Raw genomic sequence first — 16,861 nt, 5'->3', positions numbered from 1 at the left:
CTAAAGTGAAGTTTTATAAAAGACCACATTGTTAGCAAGATATAGTACAATTCAAATTCTCATTCTAGTTGTTGAAATATGCAACTTCGGAAAATAATTTAGGAGTTTTTTTAATTTGTTTTTTAAGGCACACTTAAATATGAGCCATTCCACTGGATATTTACCTAAGTATACTACCCAAAGAAAAAGCAAATGTCTGTACAAGGTGGGCAAAAGTTGGTTTATAGCTCTGAGTGCAAAAGTTTATTCTTGTACTGTTTATTGTATTTTCATATGAACAACTGTAAACCTATGTTTGCCCCATCCTGTACAAGATTTGTACAGATGTTTAGTATCTTTATTTGTAATAGTCCAAAACTGCAAATAATCCAGATGTCCACCAATGCTTAATACATGATGTGTTTATACGATGGAGTACCCTTAGCAACAAAGGCTAATTAATCATTGATAGCACAAGATGGATGAATGTCCAAAAGTAGGCTAGGTTAAAGAAGATAAGACAATACTGTATATACTGAAGTATCCCATTTATATAAAATTCTAGAAGATGAAAACTAATGTGTAATGGTAGATTAGTGGTTACCTGGAGAGCAGGATGAGAGCAAGAGGAAGGAATAAAGAGCATCAGGATGGATATGTTTTTTTTTATTGTAGAGCATGGTTTCACAGGTGTATACATGTTGAGACATAAGTGTACATTTTAAATGTGTTATGGGTCAATCATACTTCAATAAAGCTTTTTTGTTTTTCCGAGATACAGAATGGGTGAAGATATTTGCACAACTTATACGTGAGAAAACTTTTAGTCAACGTGCAAAGAACTTTTACGACTCAGTAAGACAAGCATCCTGATTTTAAAATGGCCTAAGGTTATGACAAACTACCAAAAAGCTATGCAGCTGGTCAATGAATGTACAAAAATATGCTCAACACCGCTAGTAATTAGAGAACTGGAAATATAACTAGACTCCACTTTACCCCCTGCCTCCAAGGGCGAGAATTTAAAAGACTATCAAAGTTGGAAGGTAAGGTGGAGTATCTGGAATCCACATATTTTGCTGTTGAAATGTTACACCCACTTTGGAAAACAACTGGGAAGTTTCTTAGGGAAATATGTAGATTTCAAAATTTGATTCGCTTGCATCTCTTGAAAGCCTGTAAAGCAAACATGAAAACCTGGAGCATCTCTTGCTCCGCGCGCATCTTAATGTCTGGGGTCAGCGCACCAGGGCTGGCACCAGGGGGCGCGGGGTGTCCAGACCTTGGGCAGAAGAGATTCACCCATCACCCGCACTAGCACTCTACCAGCCTCCTAACGCAGTGCTCTCAACCAACTAGGCAAGCTGCGCAGCCCTCGCCTTCTAGAACTGGGAGCCGGAAGTTGGAGCAAAATCCGGAGCTGCCTCCAGGCGCCGCCTCAACGCCTCATACCCAATCCGTTTTGTCAGCAGCTACCCCTCGTCTTTCATCCCTAGAAGTAGGGGAAAAAGATGTCACGAAATAAAACGGTATGAAAGGAAGGGGACTTGTAAGTAATGCAAATAATCTTTCAGAGTCATTGAAGGCTCTCAAGTATGTGGATGAAAATCAGATTTTCTTGAGCTGTGTGAAAAATGGACTTTGCTGAAAACAAGGAGACAGGATTCACTTGTATAAGCAGGCGTCAGCTAGCTGGAAAGTTGGACTAGTGCGATTATTTGATGCCCTCCTTCCTCTCGTCTATGACTGGTGCAGTAACCTGATATTGTATGGGCAAAGCCAATGAAAATATCCATACTGGGATGTAAGCTTCACTCAGGAGTGAACATTAAAGAGCTAACATTGAGAACTGTTACTAAATAAAAAGTTGTCTTATTTAAAACTTCTAAATTGTATCAGAAAGGTATTAGTGTGCATTTAGTGGTGGTCCAAAGAATCTCTTAAATCATCTTTTCTGAGACATTAAAACTACAGGTATTTGTTACTTTACTTCAGATTCCATACAATGCAGTTGCTTAGAAAAATCATACATAACCATATATGTGATATTTATTAACCAGAGTAGTTTTTAAACCAGAATACCTTACACTGATCACAGAGGAAATTATTTCCTACATACTAATACTACTCATGGAGGTGCTATTAGTATTATTAAGCTCAGAATCCTAGGATTTTACCTGCAGCTTTAAAAAATATATATTTATTTTTAAAACTTTAAAAAATATATTTATTTATTTTTAGAGAGAGGGGACAGGAAGGAGAAAGAAGGAGAGAAACATCAATGTGTGGTTGCCTCTCATGTGTCCCCCACTGGGGACCTGGCCTGCAACCCAGGCATGTGCCCTGACCGGAATCAAACCAGTGACCCTTTGCTTCACAGGGCCTTGCTCAATCCTCTGAGCTACACCAGCCAGGGCAAAAATACTTATTTTTAGAGGGAAGAAAGGGAGAGACACATCACTATGTGGCTGTCTCTTGTGGACCCCCTAATGGGAACCAGGCCTGCAACCCAGGCAGGTGTTGTGGGCTGGAATCCCTACCAGGAATCCAACTGGTGAACCTCTGGTTCTCAAGGTAGCACTCGATACACTGATTCACACCAGCCAGAGATGCAGCTTTGATTTGGATGTGCTAAGTTCATTCAGAGGCCAATTAGAACTTCATATGCCAAGAACTTGAACAGTTAAAGAAAATTTCCAGACTACTTATAGAACTATACTTTGTAAGTAAATTTAAGGCCTTCTGTTTCCCTGTAGCTCTTAATTTTTAAAAATTGATTTGAGAGAGAAAAGCACTGATTTGTTGTTCCACTTATTTATGCATTCATTGGTTGATTCTCCTACGTACCTGTACACTGACGTGGGATTGAACTGCAATACTGACATAGGACAGATTCTCTGAGCTACCTGGCCAGGGCTCAATATAACTTTTAAGCTGCTGTACAAACATAAGATCTGGTTTCTGCTTAACTTTACACTTTTTCTCAATACGAGGTCAGCTTCCTCTTAACACAGGCTCAATTATTTCCCATTATGCCTTGCCTTGTGCGCACCTTTCCGAAGTTACCTGGTCTAGCTCTTGGACATCTAAGATCTCGAACGTTACAAATCCTGGTTATGAAAGCACTTGGTAATCTTTGATCACCACCACTAGGTGGAGGACACCTGTTTCAGGAGAGGAGCGGTCCTAAAATATTAAGTGAAATCGGGAAACTAAAGTTATGACCACGGTTCCACGACTCTAAACCCACCCTGGAATTAGGAGACACTCAGGTCTTCATTCTATCACCGCAGCTCTACATCTCCTAGATCTAGGTCACTAGGACCCCAAGCTTGAGGTTCCAAATCTCATCCCCCAATGCCACATATTCCCTTCTCCCAGCTGGGAGGCCCCCAGGATATTTCTGAACACAGTCATCTCCAGTTCACAGGAATTCGTTATCCATCTATCTATCTATCTATCTATCTATCTATCTATCTATCTATCTATCTATCTATCTATTTATTTTGCAAATTTAAGGATGACATGACCACAGCCCACAGATTCGGGGAGCTTCAGGTCCGCAGCGATCTTGCAGTGAAGGTAGTCTGAGACGTCTGTAGTCTCATTTTTCTTCTTGTCACCGAAGCCATGTCCCGCCTTCCTACCTTCTAGGCAAAGGGGAGCTCTCTAATCATTCTTGAAGCCTTCTCTGCCCTCTTCCTTTTTAGTTTTTCCACTTAAAAACGTCTATAGAAAGTGGAAAACATAGCGAAGAACAGGATACAAAGAAGTTTCTTGAAACACCTTTTATAGGATCTCAAGGCGTCCCCTTTAAGAAACCAGGCCCACCTCTTTCTCATTCATCTAATGGCTTTCCTTCCTGCCCATCACTCTACCTTTAAGAATATTTCCTGTTCCTTCAACCCAACTTGCACACCTCCGCCCCCCGGCCGTCCTCATTGGGCCGCCTGAGGCCCGTTTACTCTTCGGTTTTCCCTTCACCTACTCCCGCCCTCTAGCCTAGCGCAACGGCGTTCCTCCTCTTGATTGGTCCTTACTGTAGCCTCCCCGGAGTTGGATTGGTGAGCTAAGTGGCAGGGGCGGGAGTGCGGCGCACCCAGGGTAGGCTGCTTGCGTGCCGAGCGGCGGCCGCTGTGGGGCGGGGAGGGGCGGGGGGGAGGGGGGCTGGGAAAGTTGAGGCCGCGCTGCTACCGGGTCTCCTGCCTTGAAAGCTTTGGCTCGCTGCGGCTGTGGTGGCCTCTAGAAGAGGCGGCGGGGGCGGGGGGAGAGGAGGGCCTGGGCCCGCGCTCCCCCAGCCCCAGAGGAGCAGGGGGCGGCCGCAGAGGGAGAGATTCGCCCCGGCGGTCGGACATCCCTGCTGTACCCGCCTGGGATCATGACCCAGGCGGGGGTCGCCGCCGCCGCAGCCGCCGCGGCCGAGACTGCGCAGCCCGCGGGTGAGTGACTGCGGGAGGGGGTCGCTGACAGCCGGAGCGGAGGGCGGGGGCCCGGGCTGCGAGGGCGGCTCCGGGGGGCGGCTCCGGGCTCTGCTCCACCCACCCCCTCCCGGCTCCCTGAGGCTAGGGCTGCGAAAAGTATTCCTCTTTCTTGGGGACCCCTGCTTGTGAAGCTTGGTGGGGTGCTTGCACCCCTCTTCTCTCTGACCTCTGGGCGCCCCGCGCCCCCTGGTGCCAGGCCCGTGGGGGACTTGCGCTGCTCCCCGGCCTCCAGATACGCGTGGGGCGAGAGCGGCTTCACGCTGCCTGGGTGCATAAAGAGCTGGTCTCTAGGTTCACACCGGATGGCCTTTGCTCGCCTCGTACACCTTTTCCTGTCTCTTTTATCCCCTCTTCTTTCCTTACTCTGAATTTCCTTGGGACCCGCTGGTCAGACTCACGTGATTTGCTTTTTAACTCTCACCCTTGTCTGAGAGTTAGGCTTGCGTTTTTTTATTGGAAGCCATTCTTTTCCTTTCTGAGTAGGAACAGTGGAAGCTAATAGCCAACTCTTGGAATCTTTTTCCATATTTCCAAGAAATATTTCTGGACTCGTTAACGTGTAATACCTTGATTGTTGGGTTCTTCCACACTCACTGACCTTTTTTTACCTTTCCACTTACCCTCCTCGTTTACGGTTACACTGTGGTAGGGTCCTTTGGATTTATTAACTTCATCTGGAAATAAGAAACTGCATAAGCCTGTGCGTGGACTCCCAGTTAGAGGCTTCCAACTTATGTTCTCATACCGTTTTTACCATTAAGTAGATATAGTGATATAACAATACAAAACAAGACTGTTGCGACTAACTTAAGTTTGCATAAAAAGAAGACGGTTGCTTACCTATAAACAAAGTACAGATTTCTTGAATAAACCCTTCAGTGAGTAACATGGAACCTAAACTATATTCATACCTATGCTTTTTCTTAAAAAAAAAAAAACAAGCAAGGAAAAGACACACAAATCTGCTTTTTGAGGGATCAACAGGCTGACATACATTCTCCAGTCACTTTGATGTGTTTTTCCTCCTACACGTGACACTTGTTCAGTGCAGTACAGAGTTGCTATATGGGATATATTTCTTGTTTCCCTTTATTTGGGAAGTACTGTGAAAGTATTTGTTGTGAAATAAGGAAAATACTTTGTAATTATTGCACTTCTGATACTAGGAACAGTACAATGTAATGTTTCCAGGTGTTACAAGAATGAATACTTAATCTCACATTTTGCTTTAGTCTAAGCATTGTGATTTTGGTATATGTAGGTATTTTATATTCTTACTCTATTTAAAAGAGAAATTTTATAAAATCCAGATATGAATGCAGCCTCGAACATTCTTTAATATAGAAGCACTTCATTGTAGGAATCTAAGGAGAGTTAGTTGTCTATGGGACATCATGGGAATAAAATTTACAAGTTGCAGACTATGCAATCAGTGAAATAGTCAAATAAGATAAATTTATAGGTTTATTTTTCTCTTTTAAGAGCTTAGCAAGGTCAACAAGGGAAAAGAAACACTGAAATTGAAAATATTTAATTCAGGTTAGAAGATAAGCTTCACTGGATAATGAAATTGTTGCTTACAAACAGGGACTGAATGAAATCAGGCTTGGATCTTAACCATGTCTGTCATGCCTTACCTTACCTTTCTTTCATATAGCACACTGGTTCTCAGTCCAGACTGTATGTTAGAATCACCTTTTGTGCTTTTGCATTTTAATGCTCGGGCCACTCTCTACCCCAACCTGAGATTCTCTTACTTTGGATATGGGGTGAGTCTCACCATGGGTATATTTTTAAATATCACTAGGTGTTTCTATTCAGTAGTCAGGGTTGAGAACTACTGTTAATCTAGAATAGCATTTTCCACTTCATGGCGCACATAAACTGATTACTAAAATTCTGCAGCATTCCAGCTATCATAAAGCAACAAACAACATATGTTGCAGAGGTTGTGGGGAAAAGGGGTCCCTAGTTCACTGTTGGTGGGATTGCAGACTGGTACAACCATTATGGAAAACAGTATCTAATTTCCTAAGAAAACTAAAAATGGACCTGCCTTATGACCCAGCAATTCCACTGCTGGGATTATATCCTAAGAACCCCAAAACACCAATCCAAAAGAACCTATGCACCCCAATATTCATAGCGGCACAATTTACAATAGCCAAGAGTTGGAAGCAGCCTAGGTGCCCGTCAGTAAATGAATGGATCAAAAAATTATGGTACATATATATATAATGGAATTCTATGCAGCAGAGAGAAAGAGCTCCTACCCTTTGCAACAACTTGGATGGAACTGGAAAGCATTATGCTGAGTGAAATAAGCCAGGCAGTGAAAGACAAACACCATATGATCTCACCTTTAACAGGAAGCTAAACAACAAAACAAACAAGCAAACAAAATAAAAACAATGACACTGAAATAGAGAACAGGGGGACAGTGACCAGAGGGGAGAGGGGAGGGAATTTCAGGGGAAAAAGGGGAAGGATTTACAGAACTAGTATAAGGGACACATGGACAACAACTAAGGGGGGTGGAAATGGGAGGGAGGTGGGGGATGGGCTGGAATGGGAGTAAAAGAATACTATAGTTGAAAAATAATTAAATAAAAAAATAAAATAAAATAAAATTCCGCAGCATTCCCAAAAAATGTATTTTTTGCCAATCTGGCAAAAATACTGTTGTGTTGGCTGTTGTCATTTTTTTATTTGACAACAGCCAACAAGGGAGAAAAGAGGTCAGTGCTCCTGACTAAATAGTCAAGTATTGCACACTTTAAAAATTCTTGTGACATACTAGTTGAACACTGCTAGGCTAGACAGTGTCCAGTCTGCTAGGCTTGTGGTCCAGTCTCCTCTAAATTAGGCCTTCACTCACCTGTCCACCTTTTCCCCCAGTGCTTCCCAACATGAGTCTTTGGACTTGCCAGTGGTCCCACTGCAGGCAGTTCGGATCCCTGCTTTTGTTAACAATGTTGGTCTTTCTCAGCATAACAAGGTCCTCCCTCTGCTCATTCTCCCCATCCATACTTTAACTCTACTTCTAGCGATTGGCTGGCTCTCTTTGAATTCTGATGCCACCTGTTGTTTAAAAGACTCTGTTTATGCTTCTACTATGGGGTGGTTTAAAATCTTTTGTATGTATGTTTCATTATTATCAAACTTAACAGCAAGAAGTATTTTATTTGGGAATCCTTCTACCACGGTTTGCTTTAAGTTGATTGGTTTGCTTTGGAACCCTACTGACTCTCCTCACAACCACAGTTTCAGGTTTGATTCCATCCCAGATGTTTCTGTCTTGGTATCTTCCTCACACCTTAACTAACATTGAATTCATGTGTGGATGTCAGTTTCTTCAATATCTTTTCCTGATTTCTTCAGTAGGTTGACTGTTTTCTGTGGACCCATAATAGCTTGTACTTATTTCTGTGTTAACACTAATCACATTTCCTGAAGTTTGTGTTTATCCACCTTTTCCACCAGACTGCTACTCCCAGAGCATGCATGTTAAGCAACTCTAAGAGGTACGATTCACACCCTATTCTTAAATACCTCTGCACTATGGCAGAGCTAGAACCCCACCAGCATAGGAACTGTGTTCTCTTCATCTTTGTATTCCTGGGCCCTAACAGCGCTTGTCATTAGTAGGCACTTAAGTGTTTGTTGTATGAGTAAACAACTGTTTTGTTATATATTGCGAAAGATAACTGTATACATCTTTAAAATAGATTGATTTGGCATTAATTGAATTTTGCTATTAAATAGTCTTATGTATTTTACTCCTATTATGGATTTAAGAGTTAGTGGAATTTAAGCAATTATGTTTGTGACAGACCCCTTAAACCTTTGTTGCAATATGCACAGGGATATATACCTTAAGGTTCTGTTTTTAGATTTTATCTATTTATTTATTTTTAGAGAGGGAGAGAAACATTGATGTGTGAGAGATACATTGATCAGTTTCCTCTAGACTGGAGACTTGGCCTACAATCCAGGCATGTACCCTGACTGGGAATTGAACTGGCGACCTTTTGGTTTGCAGGCCAGCAATCAATCCATTGAGCCACACCAGCCAGGGCTATACCTTGAATTATTTACTATGAGTTCTAGAGATTGACTCTTGTTATCTATAAAATATTTGTGGAATTCTTGCTCAGAGAAAAGCTGTTAACTGTCCAATTGGATAATTTCTCTTTTTCTCATTAAATTTTCCACATGGGTACACTTTACCACTTCAGAAGGCCAGATCTTTTAATTAGATCAGTAGGGTGTGATATGTTGCTCCTATTAACGTGCTAATACTGTGTTTTTAATTCAGTTCATCAAGTATTTATTGAGTGCTTGCCATGTGCCCAGCACTCTGAGGTACTAAAGAGAATGAAGAAATAGTAAATGGTGTGGACTCAGCTCTTAAGTTTTTAGGAAAAAATTAGGAAACACCATATTAAATAATTAAGGAACTGAACACAGTATTTATTAGATGCTAATTTAAATATAAGTGCCCAAAATGCAGTGGTTAAAACCATAGAAAATTAAGAAAGAACAAATGTTCAGCCCTGCCTGGTAAAGCTCTGTGGGTTGAGTGCTGGCCTACAAACCAGATGGTCGATGGTTCAACTCCCAGTCAGGACACATGCCTGGGTTGTGGGCCAGGTCCCTCAGTAGGGGGGTGCATGAGTGGCAGCCACACATTGATGTTTCTCTCCCTCTCTTTCTCCCTCCCTTCCCCTCTAAAAAAATAAATATAATCTTGGGGAAAAAAAACCCCAGACATTCTTTTAGTAGACATTTAGTACTCCCATATTGAGTACTAATTGTTGAGGATACAAATGTGAAAGTTGTGGTTTCTGCCATTTAGAAGCTTATAGTCTTGTGGGAAAATCCAGTAAGCATATAGAGTGTATTTTATGTTAAGACATTGTAGAATATTAAGTGGATATTTGGGACCAACCTTTAGGAATCAGAAAGTTTCAAAGAGGATAATTAGGAGTTCCCAGTTGGAACATTGATATGAGCATTCCAGACAAAGTTAGCAGATACCAAGGCATGGAGATGAGAAAGGGAATTTCTTGAGTAAGGAACTGCAAGGAGATTTTTAAAAAGATTTTATTTATTTATTTTTAGAGAGAGAGGAAGGGAGGGAGAAAGGGAGAGTAACATCGATGTGTGGTTGCCCTTTGGTTCACAGGCTGGCACTCAATTCATGGAGCTACACCAGCTAGGGCACATGCAGACTGATATTACTAGAAAGTCTTATGTTACAGAGCGTGAACGTGGGAACCTGACACATGTAGTTTGTAAACTTATCCCTGAAAGGTCTGAGCTTTTGTAGATCTTGCCTGTGCCTACCAGTGGCAGCAGTGTACTGGTCACTTTCTTGCTAGTGTTAGTACAGAGAGGTGCCCAGGATCCTCACAATTCCCATCTGTGCTCCTTGTAACTTCCCTTTTGTCTGTTGCGGTTGCATGAGGAGTCCCAGATATCCTTACTTTCCAATTAATGAATCCACTATTGGGTCCCTTGGCAAAAGGTTTCTCCTCTTAGCTACTGTAATGTCTTAAACAGCAGAAGCTGCAGTGAAGGGACAGGGAGAAGTTTGTAGTGTAATTATGGGAGGTACTACTTCTGTCTTTATTTGCAGGACCAATTTCTCTTTGGTCATAAGCAACAGAAATTGCCTTTGGCTAACTTCAGCAGAAAAGGGGAATTTATTGATATAGATACTGGGTAAACTTGCAGAAGCGAAGCAAGATAGAGTAATGAAGCCTTGGAAAGGCCAAGGCACAGCAGTTTTTTAGGATCACATTGGGTCCATGAGGCTAACTCAGTCTCAGCCAGTTTTTCTTCCTGGGCAGAGTCATATCGTTCAGCCCTTTGCCCACACAAAGGTGAGTCCATATTTTATGGACCCATTAGACCACAGGAATGAAGCAGAGAGGTTCTCCAAAGAAGCAGTGAGGTAGTGTTGCCAGAAGGCTAAACACAAGATTTTTCCTACAAAGTTCATTGGATTTGGCAGTGTGGACATCTTCTGGTAAGTTTAATATAAGCAGTTTTAGGGAACAGCAAGGCAAAGAGCGAATGGGAAGTAAGAAAGAAAGAACAATGAAGGAGCCTGATGGTTGGGAGGGAGAAAGAATGGGAATATCTAGAAGCTGTGGCAAGGTAAAAAAAAAAAAACAAACACTTTTCCTTTTTTTAAGGTATTTTTTTTATTGATTATGCTATCATAATTGTCCCATTTTTTTCCTCCCCTTCATTCCCCTCTGCCCTGTAGCCCCCTACCCTCCAGCATTCCCCTCCCTTAAGTTCATGTCTGTGGGTCGTACATATAAGTTATTTGGCTTCTTCATTTCCCATACTATTCTGAACCTCCTCCTGTCCATTTTGTTCTGACTATTTATACTTTTTATTCCCTGTACCTTTTCCCTCATTTTACCCCCTCCACTCTGGAGTATCTCCTACCAAATGATCTCTATTTTTGTGATTCTGTTCCTGTTCTAGTTGTTTGCTTACTTCATTTTTTTTTTTTTTTTTGGTCCAGTTGTTGATAGTTGTGAGTTTGTTGCAATTTTAATGTTCATAGTTTTTAATCTTTTTCTTAGGTAAGTCCCTTTAACATTTCATATAATAAGGGTTGGTGGTGGTGGTGAATTCCTTTAACTTGACCTTAATCTGTGAAGCACTTTATCTGCCCTTCCATTCTAAATAACAACTTTGCTGGATAGAGTAATCTTCAATGTCGGTCCTTGTCTTTCATGACTTTGAATGCTTCTTTCCAGCCTCTTCTTGCCTATAAGGCTTCTTTTAAAAAAAAAATTATTTATCTTCAGAGGGGAAGGGAAGGAGAGAGGGAGGGAAACATCAATGTATGGTTGCCTTTTGTGCATCCCCTGCTGGGAACTAGCCTGCAGGGAACCAGCCTGCAACCCTGGTACATGCCCTGACTGGGAATCGAACCACAATTGTCTGGTTTGAAGGCCTGCGCTCAATCCACTGAGCTACACCAGCCAGGGCTATAAGGCTTCTTTTGAGAAATCAGCTGATAGACATATGGAAACTCCTTTGCAGGTAACTCTTTTCTCTCGCTGTTTTTAAAATTCCCTTCTTCTCTTTAATCTTGGGTAATTTAATTATGATGTGCCTTGATGTGTGCTTCCTTGGGTCCAACTTCTTTGGGACTCTCTGAGCTTCCTGGACTTACTGGAAGTCTGTTTCCTTTACCAGATCGAGGAAGTTTTCCTTCACTATTTTTTCAAATAAGGTTTCAATTTCTTGCTTTCTGGCTTCTCCTGGCATTCCTATGATTCAGATGTTGGAAAATTTAAAGTTGTCCCAGGAGTTCCTAAGCTTCTTATTTTTTTGAACTCTTGTTTCTTCATTCTGTTCCAGTTGAATCTTTATTTCTTCTTTCTGTTCCAAATCGTTAATTTAAGTCCCAGTTTCCTTCCCGTCACTGTTGTTTCCCCGTACATTTTCCTTTATTTCACTTTTCATGGCCTTCACTTCCTCCTTTACTTTGCATCTGCAGTCAATCATTTCTGTGAGCATCCTGATTACCAGTGTTTTGAACTCTGCATCTGACAGGTTGCCTGTTTCCACATTGCTTAATTATTTTTCTAGAGCTTTGATTTATTCTTTCATTTGGGCCATTTTTTTTTTTTGTCCTGGTGCACCTGTTAACATTGTATGGCGTGGAGCCTTGGGTATTTGCCAAGGTAGGTCAACCCACTTCACTTGGTTGTGGCAGTGTATGTGGAAAAGGGGTCATAGAGAAAACAATGCTACTTGCTCGCCTCCTGCTCCACTTTCAGTTACTTCCCTTGCTACCCACAAGTGAGTTGTGCCTTTCTGGTGGTGATTCCTGGTTGGGTGGGTTTGTGTACATTCTAGGACCATGTGAGTCCCTCCAGTGGACTCTCCTGTGAGACTGGGAGTTTCTCCCACCTCCGCAACCCACGCAGGTTTTTACAGCCAGAGGCCTTGATGCTTTATTTCCCCGAACTGGAACTCTGGGTTGCACAGTCTGTCTCACTCCTCAGTTGTTCTTGTTATCCACACACAAATGTGAGACTGCCTGGTCCTCCTGCCGCCTTGCTTGACCATCCTTTCCACCCTGGCTGCTCATCTATCTCTGCCCCTCCTACCAGTCTGGATGAATGTTTCTTTTTTAACTCCTTGGTTGTTGGACTTCTATACAGTTTGATTTTCTGGCAGTTTTGGTTTCCATAGTTTTTTGTTTTCAAATTGATTGTCCTTCTTTTGATTGTCAGAGGAAGTGAAGCATATTTACCTACGCCTCCATCTTGTCCAGAAGTCCTCATTTTTCCTTTTTAATGGAAAAAATGGGGATATATTAAAAGAAAAAGCACTAACAGGGAAGGAGAGATTAATAATGTATAAGAGAGAAAATATGTTTTTTAACAAGATCACTGAGAAGTGGGAGAGCTAGAGTCCAGAATAAAGGTAGAGAGTATTGTGTTGGCTAGAATATTAAAGAAGGCTTTATAGAGGAAGGCAAATTTGCACTGGGCTTTAATGAGTTAATAGGATTTAGATAAGCAAAGTGAAAATGTCATTTCACTTTGAAAATGCAGCAGAAAATTCAGTAGCTGATATGGAACAGTGGGAAGAATGTCTGAATTGGAGAGGAGGGAAGAGTAGATGACATGATCGGTTACTTATATTACCTGTTCATTTGTGTGTTGTACTAGGTGTGAGACTGACCAGTGAAGAAGGTAGTATTAGGTAAAGTCATGAAAGCTAGGACCCAAGAGTTTGGACTTGATGCATGCAGTAGTTATTGGAAAACAGTGCTGCAGATTTTGGAGCAGGAGTGGTACATGTTAGAATACATGTGAATTGGCTAGATTGCTGAGATGTTGGAATATAAAACCATTGAAGAATAGGGAAAAGACTTGGAGCAAGAGAGTACTAAGAGCCAGACATATATAAAACGTGGTCTAATCTAAGGTGGTAGTAATGAACAAGAGAAAAAGATTGTGAAAATAATTAAATGGATTTGGTGAAAAGATTTGAAGGTTATTTTGGGGTTGAGAGCCAGGAAAAGTTTGATATAATTGATAAAATGGAGAAATTGTAAGTAGGTCTCTTAAGAGTCAATCACGTTGCACACAGACTTGTGAACTGGCTTTGAAATGAAATGTTCTGAAGAGAGCTTTGCCTAACCAAAGATTTGGAGGAAGATCAGTGTTAAAAACATAATGACTTTTACACAGAAACAATTTGAAACCTTGTAGAGAGAAATTAAACCAAAAAAAAAGCATTGAGCTTTGGAAGTCAAAGTGAAAGACAAGGATTCACGTAAGAGAAAGATGATGTATAATTGGAAAAGAGGGAGATAACCTGGAAGAGAGAATTTCCAGAAAAGGGAGAGTTCAGCATCCTCAAGTCTTGCAGAGAGAAGGAAGACAAGAAAAGCCCTTTGAGTTGGTGAAAAAATAGCCCTTGACCTGTAAAAAAAAACAGTTTCGGTTGGCAGAACAATCAGAGGGCACACTGCCATGCTTTAGGAGGGACTAGCCAATGAAAGAAGGGTGAGAAGTTTAATAGGAATAGTAGGAGAGAAATGGAATGAAAAGGCAGTAAATTCTTGGTTAGTATGAAGAAATCTTTTGTATTTCGGAAGCAAAAAAGAAATGGTTAGGGAGGAAATAAAGTACTAAAGAGGAAAGAATAGAGTCCCTCACCACTGATGGTAGAGTTATTTAGCTTTAGGATGTTCTGAAAAGATAGATGTCTAGTTAGAGGTTTGATATGATAAATGTAGGATCCAGTTAAGGAACTCATACCATATACCTTCCATCTTCCTAGTGAATTAGAGGGGAAATGGAAAAAAACAACTAGTGTTTATTGAGCCCTTGCTATGTACCAGACACTTTGCTATATCCATTAAATGTATTATCATGTAAACTCTTAGCAGTTCTCTGAGGGGTTGGTGGTAATATCCCAGTTTTAAATATGAGAATTCCCAGACTTTAATTAATACTAATTTTTAAAACCAAATAGCTAGTAAATGTCAGCTTTGAGATTTGATCCTATATCTGATATCAAAGGCTATTCCCATTTTACTGTACCACTGATTCATTAATGTGAGGAAAAGGATGTATGTGGACTTGAGGGGGGGAGGACCTGTTAGTGATTACAGTGGCTCTGCCTCAGAATCACTTTAGGAGCTTTAAAAAAATTATATATATATATATATATATATATATATATATATATATATATATTATATAATATATATATTATATATATATATAAAATATATATATATAATCACAAGCTGGGCCTGGAGCATCTTACAGGGCGAAAAAGTAAGACAGTACTAAAAAACAGGGGTAGGAGAGAGGTGCAGGACCATGTCAAAAAGACACAGGAGCCAGCCTGAAAGAGCACCCTGTGACCAAAGTTTGAACAATTTGAATAATAAATTAACAGTAGCATTAAATTTTGTCCCAAAGAATAAAGTAAATATCCATGAGTCTATACTGAGATAAAATAAGATTGAGTAAATAAATGGGGGAGAAGAGACAAATCTTTAAGAATTCTAAAAAATATATTTAGATACTCTTTTCTCCAAGAGATGGAGATTACTTCTTATCCTTACGTGTAGGCTAGACTTAGTACTCATTTCCAAAGAATAGAGTACAAAAAGGGGGGAAATAGTAACATAGCAGTCATTTATTACTTGAGTGGAGTTAACAGCAACTTTAAGGAAGAAAATTGGTGGAGAAGACTACTTTTTTTACAACTTAAATCCTTCAGTGTGATCTGAGTAGTTTAATATAAGCATGTTTTATTCATATAATGAGAAAAACTGAGTCAAGTAACAAAGAATAAGGAAATACAGAAATAATGATACATCTTTATTAGTGTTGAAACGCTGGGAAGTGTCCTCTTTATTAGTGTCATCAAATGATCAAAAAGCATTGAGGAATTTATGAAAAATGCAAAGCATATGGCGTCAGATTGATGACAGAACCTTACAGTGTGAAGAAATCTGCAACCCAATACAGGCTTAAAGGGGAAATGCTAAAAAAGTGGGTTTTCCTAACAGAATTCTGAAACAACTGCAAAGCTCAGAGACTTTGTAATAAACTAGGAGGAGGTTGAGGTTGGTTGTCTCAGTCTGTTTGGGCTGCCATAACAAAATACTGTAAACTGGGTGGCTTATAAACAACTGTCATTTATTTTTCACAGTCTAGAGGCTGTAAGTCCAAATCAAGGTGCTAGCGTGGTTGGATTCTGGTGAAGGCCTTCTGGGTTTGTAGACTGCTTGACTTCTTGTTATATCTTCATGTAGTGGAAGGAGCAAGTTGCTCTCTGAGCCCTCTTTTCTAAGGGCACTTATCTCATTCAGACCATAGCAATGGTCAAAAGGTAATTAATTACTAGACTTCAGAACAACTGTTCCAGGATCATTTACAATAGCTAATGACAGTGCTCAATCATACAGTAAGCTGCTAGAACCTATTTATATAAGTTAGGGGTATCTCTATCATAGGCTGTTGAGCCAGAGAGAGAATCAGGGTTGTACTTTAGAGAACTTCTAGTTGCTGCTATGAATGTAGACCTCATTCCATCAGAAGGTACACAGCTACGACACAGCTCCATCCATGTTTGATATTCTTCATAGCTAGAACTCATAATCAGCACGCACATTCATGGCAGAGAGAAGAGTGATTTTCACATATAGTATTAAAGCAGTGGTTCTTGGTAGTGGATGCATATTGAAATCACCCAGGGAACTTTCTTTTTCTTTCTTTCTTTCTTTTTTTTTTGAAAAAGGTGATTTCTATAGTGCATTTGGAGTTGAGAACCACTGTGCTAGGGAAACCAACTTTAGCCACCAGTTTGGTTAACCAAGTTGCTAAATATTTGAGGGGGAAAAAAAAACAGGATAAAAGAGGGACACTAATCTAAAGAGAGGAGTCAGTCTATGAGAAAATAAATTGAATATAGCAGATAAAAGATAATATTTTTTGTTCAAAAATATCCTCAAGGATTTCAGAGAATATAATTTTCATAAACTAGCAATGGGGTATTAAGGAAAAAAAACAAGAAAGGAAAGTTTTGGCAATTAAAAACATTTTCTGGAAGAAAAATAATAGGCTGAATAACAGTGTGTTGTAAGAGATGACCAAATTAATGGACTAGAAAATCAGACCAAGGAGTTCTTCCAAAATATGGTACAAAAGGACAAAAAAGGAAATTATGAGCTGTTGAACATACACGAATCTAGCAGGAGAGCTGAAGCTCTAGTACTAAAATTCTGCTCAGTTTCAATAAGTCTTTGGCAGAAGTGGGTAGTAGGTGGTTGGAGGATAAGAAATAGAGTATGTTAAACTTTTATAGTGGTAGAAGAGACCATAGATACT

General features: G+C 40.4%; 1 protein-coding gene across 3 annotated transcripts in view; it reads left to right on the top strand.

Moving 5' to 3' along the window:
- Window positions 1-4,154: 4,154 nt before the first annotated feature.
- Window positions 4,155-16,861, top strand: part of USF3 (upstream transcription factor family member 3) — a 58,662-nt gene continuing 45,955 nt past the window's right edge. For all 3 annotated transcript variants that reach the window (XM_037136834.2, XM_037136837.2, XM_037136833.2), the window contains exon 1: window positions 4,155-4,418. The gene's annotated coding sequence lies outside the window, so the exon portion shown is untranslated. The remainder of the gene's footprint in view (window positions 4,419-16,861) is intronic.

The sequence above is a fragment of the Artibeus jamaicensis genome, unplaced genomic scaffold (genome assembly GCF_021234435.1).
Source record: "Artibeus jamaicensis isolate MK-2021 breed Jamaican fruit bat unplaced genomic scaffold, CSHL_Jam_final contig_3126, whole genome shotgun sequence".
In the NCBI taxonomy this organism is placed as follows: domain Eukaryota; kingdom Metazoa; phylum Chordata; class Mammalia; order Chiroptera; family Phyllostomidae; genus Artibeus; species Artibeus jamaicensis.
This window is presented reverse-complemented; position numbering and strand designations above follow the sequence as displayed.